Raw genomic sequence first — 14,210 nt, 5'->3', positions numbered from 1 at the left:
GGGGAAAAGCTGGTTTAAAGCTAGAAAACTGGAAATGCTCACAGGAAGTAGTTGTGCATAATGAAGACTACAAGTCTTCCAATCATGGTGAGCTGAGGTTTTCACTTGTGTAGATAACCCCCTATTCAGCATGGAAAATGCATGAAGTAGAGCAATTAAGGCATTTTGCCTGAAAATCTGAAGAGCCACTGCCAATCAGAGTTGTCTTACCTAAATGGACCAAATGGTCATATAAAGTCCTTTGCTTCTCAACACAAAAGAAAGATTAATGGAGTTGCTGCTCCAGGAAAATAAACTTGAAATATACCCCTGGCTCTTTTTATACTGCAAGGAGGGCACCAAGCTGTAGCTATACAAGAATGTTACCATTGATAATCTCTATCTTCTTCATCATCAACAACAACACGACAACACTACCATCATCATCTTGCCTTGCCTCCAATATTAATATGAGACAATATTAATAGCTTTCTGCTCCACATTATTCATGCAACAACCCTATTGAGGTACATTTGTCTTTTAAAGCCCTGAGTCCCCTTTGGGGTGAGAAGGACGGAATATAAATGTTTTAAATAAATAATAAATAAATAAAGAGTAGACATGGGCAATCCATGGTTCTAAATTATTCTAAAATATTTACAAAACTAAGGGGTGCTGGTGTTGCGAAAGTTCTGGTGGTGAAAATTTCAGAACTCTAACAAAACTTTCAAAATTTCATTATAAATGGCAGTTCCTAATTGGTTCTGCCATAAAAATCGCCAATAATGAAATAATAATGAAAATTTGAAAGTTTTGTTAAAGTTCTGAAATTTTCACCACCAGAACTTTAGCAACACTTTAGAAGCAAAGTACCAGTGCCTTCTAGTTTTGTAAGTACTTTATAACCATTTAGAACCTGAATTGCCCATGCCTACTAAAGAGTGAGTAATACAAAATGGCATGGTTCAGAACTTCCAAGTACCAGATTTCTGGCTGGATTGTCAGGCATGTGCATTGACTGTGATGCAGTTCCTTTGTGTTACATTGTTATTCAGTACAGTCCAATCCCTGTATTTATGGGATGTACCTACTCATGTCATATATATATATATATATATATATATATATATATATATATTCTCACTAGGCATTTCAAGGTCTTTTCATATGATTCTATGATATGCTTCCACTGGAAGTTAACCATAGAGCCACACTGGAGAACCTAGAATTACTAAAGAGGTATTCTCTCAAGACATTTTTAAGTACCCTGGGGCTTAAAATTCTGAATGGTAGCACATTGTACCACAACATGGTATTTATTGTATTTATTTATTGTATTTGTATACTGCCTTTCTCAGCCCGCAGGCGACTCAAGGTGGTTTACAGGGCAGCAATTCAATGCCCACAATACCATAAATACAATTAAAACATTAAAATATAAAAACCATAACAAAATCAATAAAAACATAAATTGTTAGTGTCTCCTTGTTAAAAACATTGTCCAGTCCCATCGTCTAGCCGTTCCATTTTCCTATGTCACTTACTCTGAATTTGCAAACGTGCAAAAGCCACGTCTTGACTTTTTCTCGGAATGTTAAAAGGGAGGGGGCTGATCTGATATCTCGAGGAAGGAAGTTCCATAGTCAAGGGGGCCACGACTGAAAAGGCCCTGTCTCTCGTCCCCACCAGATGTACTTGTGACGAAGGTGGGATTGAGAGCAGGGCCTCCCCAGACATCTTAAGGTCCTAGATGGTCCTATGTCCACTATTGTAAATCATCATTAAAAGCCTGCGAGACCAGAAATTAATTCTTGTCATCTTTGAGAACACACAATTGCCTCGCAGAGAGTGCAAGTGTAACAGAGGCCCACACTTGGGAAAGTTAATGAAATTTAGGGTAGAAATCCAAGGCGGCGGCGGGGGGGGGGGGGGGGGTCACTTCTTAGGATGTATCTCTCTAGGAATTTCAGGAAATCAGATGGTAAAAACATTCACAATTATGCCCTGAATTGCTTGGATACATCAACTTCAAGATATTTTGGGGAGTGTTATCTCTAGCAGTATGTTAGCAGAGATGACACTGTTTCCCTCTAGAACAGGCAGGGCAAAAGAGACAGCAAAAAAAGAAGGTATAATTATGCTATACAATTTCTCTGAAACACTGCCATCTTGTGACTCTCTGGAGATGAAAGCATTATAGGGCCAAATTGTTGTGTATATTGCATACCAGCAACATTGGAATTATCATTAGGCCAGATATCTTATAATTCAGTACATCACAAGTGTTGAGAATCTGTTATTGCAATATGCCAACAATCGGTATCATATCTAATCTGCTTCTCTCTTCCCTAGAAATTCATTCAAAACCAGCATCTAATGACTCAGAGATCGATCAAGGACCACCACTATTTTGAATTTTACTGATATAGTACTTTTTTAAAAGTGAAGTCTGCCAGGAAGCACCAGACTAATAAAACGGGTTTACATTCTGGGGTGTGCAATCCAAAAAGCAACATTTTACTTCTACTCTATCCCCATCCTAATGTCCCGATCATGCAGTTATGATGACTATAAGAAGGAGATAACAGTATCAGTGGATCGTTTGAATGTTACCAGTTGCCTTTTTAAACCACAAGGATGAAGCACTTTGATTCCAGTTTAACAGTCATGGCAACATCCCATGGCAACCAGGGTTTTGCAGCTTGAGAATTTATGATTCCCAGACAGACATCTTGAGTGTCTTTCCAAATGACCAACTCTAGAAATCCATAGGATGTTTCCAGCTCAGATAAAGTGGAATCCCTTTAATTGAGCCGTAATTGTATAGTGTGAAGGGCTCCAGCTTTCTTAGCGTGAAGAGCAGAATGACATTGCTCTTGTTAATCTCAAGGATTGCAAACAGATTGATTGTGTGTCTGAGCATGTGACTTTGTGTGTGTCAAAGAGGGAGGGAAGGAAGGAGGGAAACTGACTGATTTACAGCAATAGTTGTGGGAGTGCAGCTTAAAAAGATGTCACAAGGGGACCCTGAGCGAACATCTAGGTGGTAACAGTTGATCGGCAAGTTCAAGGCCCTTGCTTTCCCTTTTGATCTATGTTTATTTTGAAAGTGGTGTTGGGTCAGAAAGCTCTTCAAAAAGAAAATGCCTTCAAATAAAGGATGTCCTCTATAAAGCAAGAATGCATGGGCCAGAATCTGGATGGTGTGTTATGCATACATAATTTGTCCTATGGAAGTCCCTAGATGTCTTTGTCTGCTCTAGAATGCCTGCATTCATTTGAAAGAAGAAGCGGAGTTCCTTTTAAGCATTTTAGCTCACTGCCTTTGCTATTTATTAGCCTGACTAGTATATATAACTGGTATTGCTCAGGTGTCAAAGGGGCCACTGCCTCCCTGCTTTATCCCTTCCCCAGCTCTGAGAAGGCCAACCTCACAACTCTCTTTGGACAGACTCCCTTTGTGGCTCTTTCTTGCTCTATTTCTCTCATACACTTTCTCCCACTTTTTCTTCCTTCCATCTCTTGCTTTCCCTCATATACCTGCCTGCCTGCCTTCCTTCCTTCCTTCCTTCCTTCCTTCCTTCCTTCCTTCCTTCCTTCCTTCCTTCCTTCCTTCCTCCCTCCCTCCCTCCCTCCCTCCCTCCTTTCCTTTCTCTTCCCTTCTTTTCTTTCTTTCTTTCTTTCTTTCTTTCTTTCTTCCATCCCTTCCTTCATCCCTTCTTTCTTACTTTTTTCTCTTTTTTTCCTCCCCTTATACCTTTTTCCTTTTTCTTCCTCCTCCTTCCTTCCCCCTTTCTTCCATCTCCCATCCTTTCTTTCTCTTCTCCTTCATAAAAGGCAAAGGTAAAGGTTTTCCCCTGATATTAAGTCTACTACTATGTGAGCAACACATTAAAGAATTTTAAAGAACTTCATGCAGCACACTCCAAATGATAATACATAATAAAAAGGTAAAGGCTTTCCCCTGACATTGTCTAGTCATTTCCGATTCTGGGGGTTGGTGCTCATCTCCATTTCTAAGCCAAAGAGCCGGCATTGGCCATAGACACCTCCAAGGTCATGTGGCCAGCACGACTGTATGGAGTGCCGTTACCTTCCCTCCGGAGCGGTATCTATTGATCTACTCACATTTGCATGTTTTTTCCTTCTTGCGGCAACACCAGAGGCACTCCAAGTGGCCAGATACTGGTCAAAGTACATTTACTCAACTACCAAGCTTGCAAATTTTATGTTTCGTCTGTTTGTTTGTTTGTTTGTTTGTTTGTTTTGTTCTGTTAGAAATGCAATACAATTGTCTGGTTGTCCCTGACACGATAAATAAATAAATAAATAAATAAATAAATAATGCATGTTTTTGAACTGCTAGGTTGGTAGAAGCCAGGGCTAACAGCAGGAGCTCACCCCGCTCCCCAGATTCAAACCTCCAATCTTTCGGTCAACAAGTTCAGGAGTTTAATCCACTGCTCCTTCATAGACTCATAAAATCACAGAGTTGAAAGAGACCTTGTGGGACATCCAGTCGAACCCTCTGCCAAGAAGCAGGAAAATTGCATTCAAAGTACCCCCGACAGATGGCCATGCAGCCTCTGCTTAAAAGCCTCCAAAATGAAGCCTCCACCACACTCCAGGGAAGAGAGTTCTACTGCTGAACAGTTCTCACAGTGAGGAAGTTCTTCCTCATGTTCAAATGGAATCTCCTTTCCAGTAGTTTTACATGGTTTCATCTGCACGTACTACAAACATTTACTGTTGTTTTAGTTGCTGCTGGGTTTTTTTTTAAATAGTTACTGATTTTGTCAAAATTTCTGGGATTTTAGTGACAGTATAGTGACCTATGACAGGAGGTCCATGGAGGGGTGCATCAGATTTAGCAATCTCACTGCAAATGCATTCCGTCCTTGTGGCTTTGGTGCTTGATGTACAATTGCATTCTGCTTCTGTAATTGCTGTACAATTGTAGGTGTTTTTTTCTGAATTGTGCTTATATGTAATACAAAATGTCTCCAGATGGCCTCTGTACAGTCAGACAAAATGTGGCGTCCCAAAGTGGTTTGCTAAATGCTTTATCAGAAGAAATTTACAGTCATAAAAGTGAGGGCTTTGGATCTGATAAGGTTGATCCTTGACTGTTCAATTTCTTCCTCAAAGAGAAATGTTCACTATTTTTAGTCAGCTGTATGTATTCATGGATTCTGCGTCCACAGATTCAGTTATCTAATGCTTGAAAATATGTTCTTTATAAAAAAAAATCAAAAAGCAAGCCATGATTTTGCCATTTTATATAAGATATACTCTTTTACGACTTTTTTTGTATATTACGGGACTTGAGCATCCATGGATTTTGGCATTCATGAGGAGCCTTGGAAACAAGCCCCAGCAGATGCCAAGAGACCACAGTACTTCCAGATTTTAAACACAATCATTTTTCCAGACATTAAAAAAATACAACTCCAGTGTTAGTCCTCTCAAGAACATACTCATGGAAATGACTGGCTAATATGAACTAGTTTAGGTCTTTTTGATTTCAATGGGCCCACTCAATGTGGACTAGCTTTGGCTTCAGTCCTTAGCCTGTATGCTTTTATTTATTCAATGTGTTGTCAAATAGCCGGAATCACAGGGTTGCTGCGGGGTTTTCCGGACTGTAGGGCTATGTTCCAGAACCTTTCTCTCATGATGTTTTGCCCATCAGAGGTTATGAGGTCTGTTGGAAACTAGGCAAGTGGGGTTTCTATATCTGTGGAATGTTCAGGGTGAGAGAAATAACTCTTTTCTGCTGGAGGCAAGTGTGAATGTTGCAATTGGCCACCTTGATTAGCACTGAATGGCCTTCCAGCTTCAAAAGTCTGGCTACTTCCTGCCTGGAGGAATCCTTTGTTGGGAGGTGTTAGCTGGCAGGATTGTTTCCTGCTTTATAATACTAACACTAATATTTTCAGTTTAGAGAGGGGCATATAGAACTATCCTCACCAAACTATAAGTTCCAACTGTCATGGCTGCAGCCACAACAGTTAAAGAGGTATCCAAATATTTCAATTCTGTAAAGTCAGAGACCTTAGTTAGAAATGGAAAGGTTGAGAATACGTGAGTAGAACTGCTTCCATTGTAATTTATTCTTGCTTCATCTCCATCCCACCCTTCTGCACTTGGACTGCGTTTGGAAAATGAAGTTGATAAATTATGTCCTGTAACATTTTGTTCTGATGTGTATCATGAGCCATTTGCTTTGGCTTGAGATCATCTTAAAAAGTGAATAAATTTCCCTCCTTTGATGTTTCTCCATTGTTCTCTCTCCACCCCTCAGATGATCGCTTCAGCCATCAGTTAGGAAAGCAAATTGGGAATATATTTAAGGGTGAAGTTGCATTCTAGTACTAAGTACATTCTACAGGGATATTCGGTTAGCAGTTTTGTATGTTTGTGTGTTACAGAGAGGTCAAGATCGGGGGGGGGGGGGGCAGGAGGGAACGCAGTAGAGAGCAGGAGAGAAGAATGGAGGGGAGGAAGTTGCTGCAATACTCTTGGAGGTTAATGTGTTTTTATTCTTATTTCTTTTATAAAACTGTGATTTCTCATGTCCATTTATTATTTCAGAGAGAAATTTGCCTATTGACCCTGTTCTGAATACAGAAGAGGATAGCAGAAATAATATGCCATATATCACATTTTAAGCAACTGAATGAGTTCCCAATGTTCTGGGGTCACATTGGGAATCCCTGCACTATTAATCTAAATCGGATACATGGAGTTGGCACTTGGGTTTGTGGGATGGGCAGATGGAACCTTTTCAATCATATTTGTCAGCAATGTTACTATTTCTCGGAAAAAGCCCTTTGGACTTTATGCACACAAGATACATCATTCTATCTCCCAGACATAACTACAGGGACAGCTCCATCTGGTGGCTCTAAATATGATGAAGTTTGGTGAAGAAAGCTAGTAATGCTGTGTTCAAAAGGAGACAAATAGAAAGCTAAGGCCCCTTCTACTTTGCTGTATAATCCAGGTTATCAAAAACAGATGATCCACATTATCTGCTTTGAACTGGATTATATGAGTCTACACTGTCATATAATTCAATTCAAAGCAAATAATATGGATTATATAAAGCACTGTAGAAGGGGCTGAAGAAATGGAAGAAGATTGGAGAAGCTGTTTTTTGAACTGTAGCTCTTAGAATATCCCAATCGGTGGATACTGTTGCCCAAAAAGATATTTTTCCAAGTTGTAATCAGAATTATAGATAAAGTCAACTCTTCACATTTACAGGTTTGTGGGTTTGATTATTCACTGATTTGGTTGAATCGTGTTAGATAACCTAGGACCATTCTACACTGCCAAATGAATTCACATTATCTGCGTTGAACTAGATTATATGATAATGTAGTCTCATATAATCCAGTTCAAAGCAGATAATGTAGAAAGAGCCCTAGAGAGTTCTATATATGTATTATATCTCAAGAAAAAGTGGGTTTTTTATTCTTGTTTTTCCAATTAGCAGTAGCCTTATGCCTTTAACCTCCCCAAAAATATAGCAGAAAGTTTTCAAATAGGCATGAAACATAGGTCCCCGAAAGCATGGAAATGGCAGCATAAAGATATCAGTGCACCTGAGCAACCATTCAAGGGTGATACAACCTCCTTGGCGGGGTTTGGCAAAGAGAGGAGAATCGGGAAATCACCAGTGTAGTGGTGTAAGATCATCCTCCAAAAACTGGATGACTTCTTCCACCTAAACATTAGGAAGACCTTCCTGACAGTGATATTGAGCAATTTAGGGCAGTTTGTGGAAAATGAAGGCAGAAACTGAGTCCATGCCTGGCGAGGCTCAAAGCTAAAACCCAACGTTTCCAATTAAAGAAGTATCTCACCAGTTGAGCAGAAGGTACTGAGGTATTTTATTCGATCCAGCCAGAAAGGATGACAGCCAGCAGTAAGCCACTCAAAGAAGCGTACATGTTTTGCAAGAAGAAAACATATATTTTATACAGTACAGTCTTTTGTTTTTTTCATGTGCCTGCCCAGTGGGGGCTGGCTTTGTGTTGACTGGTGGAGCCAGTCTTGATATCACAAGCAGCTGGGAGGGTTCCCTCCACATGGGGGGGGGGGGGGTTAGTAGTGGCCCCAGCAGCCAGTCAGGGAGCTTTCCCCACTTCCAAGCAAAGAGGGGCCTTCTGGTCGCATGGGTTTTATTGTCTGTATAATGATGCTGTACGTCCTCAACAAGTGAGTCTAGTGCCCATGATGCTAGGTGTCCATTGTGTTCCATCTCAGTATATTGTCCAGGATTATAGGATTAGATGATCCATCCTTGGGAAAGGGGTATGGCAATCAGGGAAAACAGTGGCAGAGCTTCCACAAATTTCAGGAAAGATGCCTGGGGTGAGTCCTTTGTCCATGTGGCTGGCAGAAAAGAAGGTCTGTCCAATTCAAGGCCCGGTCAGCTGGGAAGTTGCTGCTAGCTGTGAGAGAAATAAGGTTGAACATTGTGAAAGCCATCCACTGCATGGCTGTCAGCCTCCTCCCTGTACACTCAAATCAAGGAAAAGCTTCATGAGAACCACCACTTCTCTCAACATTCCCCCAGCAACTGCAAAAGTATCCCCCCGAGCAGCTAAACCAGTAAATCCCAATTGGATAGCACCCTACAAGGATCTGCCTCCAGGGGCAAACAAAAAATTGGCAACTTGGAAGGCCCTGAACACACTCAGAAGTAGAGTGGGCAGATCAAAAGACAACCTGGCAAAATGGCACTACCTAAAAGAATCTTTCACTTTGTGCGACTGTGGAGCAGAACAGACAATTCCACATCCATATGCTTGTCCACAATGTCCTGCCTCATATACAGAGGAAGAATTGTTGGAGGCTACAGATTATGCGGTTGCTATTGCCCGTTTTTGGTCAAAAGATATTTAGCTGCTTGTGCCCTTTCTATTTTTATCAGTTTTATACTAATTTATGCAATGCCTTTGACAGGAAATAAATGAATAAAAAGTCAGTTCTATTGATCCTACAGATGCTGGATGAAGTGATGACCTAGAACACACAGGAGGAAATCTGGGTCATGGTGTGTCGGTGAAAGATTACCAAAGCCTTCACGGTGACTCCATGGCTCCAGAAGTATTTTTTATAATTTTTAAAAACCATAAAACATTAAAACACACACACAAAAGAAAGTTCCCGGTATGATTTGGGCCATGAATATGGGGGCCATCAGTAGATACCGGGGCATTCAGGGATGCCGGGAATGGGGAAAGAGGAGTGGGGTGGATTTCAATCAGGGCTAGGGTGGCTGTATGGTAGCCTAGGCAAGCAGTTTGAAGCAAAGAAAGAGACAGAGACAAAGAAAGCGACATTGATGGAATCAGGTAGGCAAAAGGGGTTATTTTGTATTTGATAAAGGGGAATCTGGAGACAGCGTATCCTCTGGTTCTGGTAGCTGCTGTAGATCTTCCCTGGTTCATCGGCTCCTCAATCTTTGAGGCTTGGGGCTTCCTGTTGGCAATTTGAATTTCCCGCCAAGGTCCGAATATATATAATGATATAATTCATAATTTCCCTGGAAGTGGGGGGGGATGGTATTTCTAAGACATCAACAGTCAGAACTATGGAATATGCTGCCTCCTCGGAGTGTGGTGGAGTCTCCTTCTTTGGAGGTTTTTAAGCAGAGGCTGGATTGCCATCTGTTGGGAGTGCTGTGATTGTGTTTTCCTGCCTGGTAGAATGGGATTGGACTGGATGGCCCTCATGGTCTCATCCAACTGTATAATTCTAGGGTGTAAATTAGAATCACAAGGTGCAAATTAGAATCCCATGGAATAGAGCAAGAGTTCCTTTTAGCTTCACCTTCAGAGAGGACTCAACCAAGGTAAACAAGAATCACAGCAACAGGCCATCCCATAGAAAGCAAACACACATTTGAGTTATCAAAGTTAATTGTGTTAATAGATTGGCAATGTAATATATGGCATTGCCTAGAGAGGAGAAATGGCTGGAAACAAAATGGTCACAAATCCAAGAGTGAAAAAATGATCTCGCAAAGATAGCAGTGGATAATATTTCAGTCCTGCGGAACATACTTAAAATATTCTGAAAGTTGCTATAATCTCCCACACAGCTCTTCCCACACACACTATAAAAAACTTCAGAATGAAAGTACATTCAGGCCTCCAAATTTGCTGGGTTTAGGGTCGCAGTAGCACCACAGTCGTGGGAAAACTCTGAGTAAAAGAATACTTTTTTTTCAACCTTTTTTCATCTAACACCTTTCTAGAGTCTCATCTACACTACCATATAATGCAGTTTGACTGTAATGAACTGCATATATGAGTCTATATTGACCATATAATGCAGTTTCAAATGGCATAGATGGGGCCAATATTGAAGGATGGCTGCACAGGCAATAATGGGTTTATCTCCCAAGTGAAATTAGCACCATATCACCATATCACAACACTGCCTTATATCATGTGCATTATCCAAACACCATAAATCTACAGGAATTCTCAATTTTAATGATTATTTGATGTCATGTTTAGTCCCTCTCCCTATACTCTCTCTTATAACACATCAAGCATCTGATGATGAAGTGGCTGGTCCACTGCAGTTTATGTCACAATAAATGTGTTAGTCTGTTGTAAGACTCTGAGTTGATATTTGCTGTAACAGCCTAACAGGGCTACTTTTCCACCCCCATCATTTGTTATTGTGTGTGTAGACCCACAAAAAGCAAAGGAAGATACATTGATTCATGGAGCAGAAAAAATCCCAAATCTCCACAATCAGGGAATACTTTGATTAGGAGGAACCAACACATCACAAAACAATAAGCAAGTTATCAGTGACCCCATTTACATATAATACGGTTTGAAACTGCATTATATGGTCAGTGTAGACCAGTGGTTCCCAACCTTTGGACCTCCAGGTGTTTTGGACTTCAAGTTCCAGAAATCTCAGCCAACATACCAGCTGTTAGAAACTGTAGGAGCTGAAGTCCAAAACTGTAGGCCCAAAGGTTGGGGACTATTGGTGTAGACTCATGTACAGGCAGTCCCCAAGTTACAAACAAGATAGGTTCTGTAGGTTTGTTCTTAAGTTGAATTTGTATGTAAGTCAGAACAGGTACTTTTAAAAAGTGTAACTCCAGCCAAATATATATAGCTTTGTATAGCACAGGGAGGGGTTAACACCCCTGTGATATGTGATACTTGTCTTGCTCTCTGTGCCCCTGTTAATAATAATAATAATAATAATAATAATAATAATAATAATAATAATAAGAAGAAGAAGAAGAAGAAGAAGAAACTTTATTTGTACCCCACCACGATCTCACCAATGGGGACTCGGGGTGGCTAACATGAGGTCAGGCCCAAAATTATAACTAAACAAATACAAATATAGCAAATAAAATGCAAACAAGTAAAATACCATCAAAATAAATACATAACATAATGAAATAAAATAACATCCAAAATGACATGAAAAGAAATAAGACACAGTGGGCGGGCCAGATATATTAAAAGTGAAGTTGATAAAATTTGATAAAACCCTGGATGAGACGGGTAGAATATATTTCTGAGGGACATTATTATTATTATTATTATTACTATTATTTATTAACTTTATTTGTACCCCGCTAGCATCTCCCGAAGGACTCGATCCGGCTTACAAAGACCAAGGCCTCAATAAAACAACAATACAACAATACACATAAACCATAAAGCAAATCAAAACATTAAGCAATAACAGTAAACAGTAAAAAAAAAAAAAAAAAAAAAAAAAAAAAAGCACCGTAACATAATAAAACTAAGGCCGGGCCAAGTGTAGATGGATACAGATTAAAAGTGCCGAGTATGACAGTTGAAATATAAGGATTTTTGGGTTAGTGCAGACAATCTTAAGTGTCTAGTAAAGTGCTTTTGGGACATGTTGCTGGGGTTTCCTATTCTGGAAAGGCACACGGGAATAGCCAAGTCTTCAAGCTCTTCCTAAAGACTGCCAACGTAGGGGCCTGTCTGATGTCCTTGGAAAGGGCGTTCCTAAGTTGAGGAGCTACCACTGAGAAAGCCCTGTTCCTCGTTCCCACCAACCGTGCTTGCGACGCAGGTGGAATCGTGAGCAGGTGTTTCTAAGGGGGGGGGGGGGACTCAAGAGGACCGAAAAACCAATTGGGTTAAACCTTCAATTAGGGCAGGGGGAGAATGCATCATGAGGACAGTGCTAAGGTGGGAACAGATTAAAGCTAAAATATATATTCATTCGCCAAAGATTTCGCCTCACATTCTGTCCCTGTGATAATTGGATTTGAAAAAAATGTGGCTTGTTGTGGAAACATTGACATATTTTCTGTTCCTAATAGTTCTGGAAATCAGTCTAGCAGCTGAAAATCAATTGCCAAGCAGAAATACACGTGGATACAATTTCTTAAAAGATATAAAGATTATGGTTTTCTCAATTGGCCATAATCTAATAGTTTACCAGTCTAACAGGTCATAATCCTCTATTTGGTTATGTGAACAGTGTTTATTCAATATCCAAGAAAGGCTGCATCTACACTGCAGAATTAATGCAGGTTGAGATCACTTAAATTGCCAAGGCTCAGCACTATGGAATCCTGGGAGTTGTAGTTTTGCTGTGGCACCAGCACTCTTTGGCAGAGAAGGCTCAAGATCTTATAAAACATACTCTACAGCAGTGAACAATAGCAGTTAAAGCGGCGTCAAACTTCACTGAATTTGCAGTGAAGGAGCAGCACAAGAAAGTTCCACATTCCTTGCTTCAGATGAAATGAGCTCGTCCATCCACCAGAGGTCGCTGTAGGACCAGCACTTGGTTTTCCTGTTTAGTCCAAGGAAGGAAAGGAAGGAAAGAAGAAAACAAAGAAAGGAAGGAAGGAAGGAAAGAGAGAGGGAAAGAAAGAAAGCAGGAAGGAAGGCAGAAAGGAAAAAAGAAAGAAGGAAAGGAAGGAAGGAAGAAGGAAGGAAAGAAAAAAGGAAGAAAGAAGGAAAAAAAGGAGGAAGGAAAAAGGAAAAGACGGAAAGAAAGCAGGAAGGAAGGAAATAAGGAAAGGAAGGAATGAAAGAAGGAAAGAGGGAAGGAAGAAGGAAGGAATGAAAGAAGGAAAGAAAGGAGGAAAGAACGAAAACAAAAGAAAGCAGAAGGAAAAGGAAGAAAGAAGGGAAGGAAGGGGGAACGAAAGAAAGAAGGAAAGAAAGCAGGAAGGAAAGAAGGAACGGAAGGCAGGAAGCAGGAAAGAAGGAAAAGAAAGGAAAAGAAGGAAGAAGGAAAGAAAGCAGGAAGGAAAGAAGGAAAGGAAGAAAGAAGGAAAGAAAGAACGAAAGAACAAAAGAAAGCAGGAAGGAAGGAAAGAAGGAAAAGGAAGAAGGAAAGGAAGAAAGGAGGAACGAAAGAAAGAAAGAAGGAAGGAAAGAAAGCAGGAAGGAAGGAAGGAAGGAAGGAAGAAGGAAAAGGAAGAAAGGAAAAGAGGAAGGAAGAAGGAAAGAAAGCAGGAAGAAGGAAAGAAGGAAAAGGAAGGAAGAAGGAAAGAAAGAAGAAAGCAGGAAGAAGGAAAAGGAAGAATGAACCCAGAGTGTTTTGAATTTCCTCCCTTCTCTTTATTTCCTATGATGACACAATAATTAGATCTTGGGAAAAAAGTAATTATGATTTGTTGTGGGAATAAAATTGTCGAAGATTTTCTTTCTCACAAACATATAACCATATTAAAATGCTGTATTAGAGCAGGAATACTTGTGGTAATTCTTTGGCCTTGAGGACAAGCTAGAATTTTTTTAAAAAGTCCAAGAAAAAATCCTATTATCTATTTTAAGAAAAACAAATTGAATATATTATTAGGTTCTTGTGGGTTTTTTCGGGCTATAGGGCCATGTGCTAGAGGCATTTCTCCTGACGTTTCGCCTGCATCTATGGCAAGCATCCTCAGAGGTAGTGAGGTCTGTTGGAATTAGGACAATGGGTTTATATATCTGTGGAATGGCTGGGGTGGGGCAAGGAGCTCTTCCCTGCTGGAGCTAGGTGTGAATGTTTCAACTGATCACCTTCATTAGCATTTGAAAGCCTGCCTGAGCCTGGGAAAATCTCTTGCTGGGAAGTGTTAAGATGTGCCTGGTTGTTTCCTCTCTGCTGTTTTGCTGTTGTAATTTTATTATCATTATCCCAAATGGAATCAGGCGACTTCCGCCCCTCTTGGCCACACACAAAGAGAAAGGGCC

Source organism: Anolis sagrei, chromosome 2 (genome assembly GCF_037176765.1).
Source record: "Anolis sagrei isolate rAnoSag1 chromosome 2, rAnoSag1.mat, whole genome shotgun sequence".
Lineage (NCBI taxonomy): Eukaryota > Metazoa > Chordata > Lepidosauria > Squamata > Dactyloidae > Anolis > Anolis sagrei.
Note: the sequence above shows the minus strand (reverse complement) of the source record.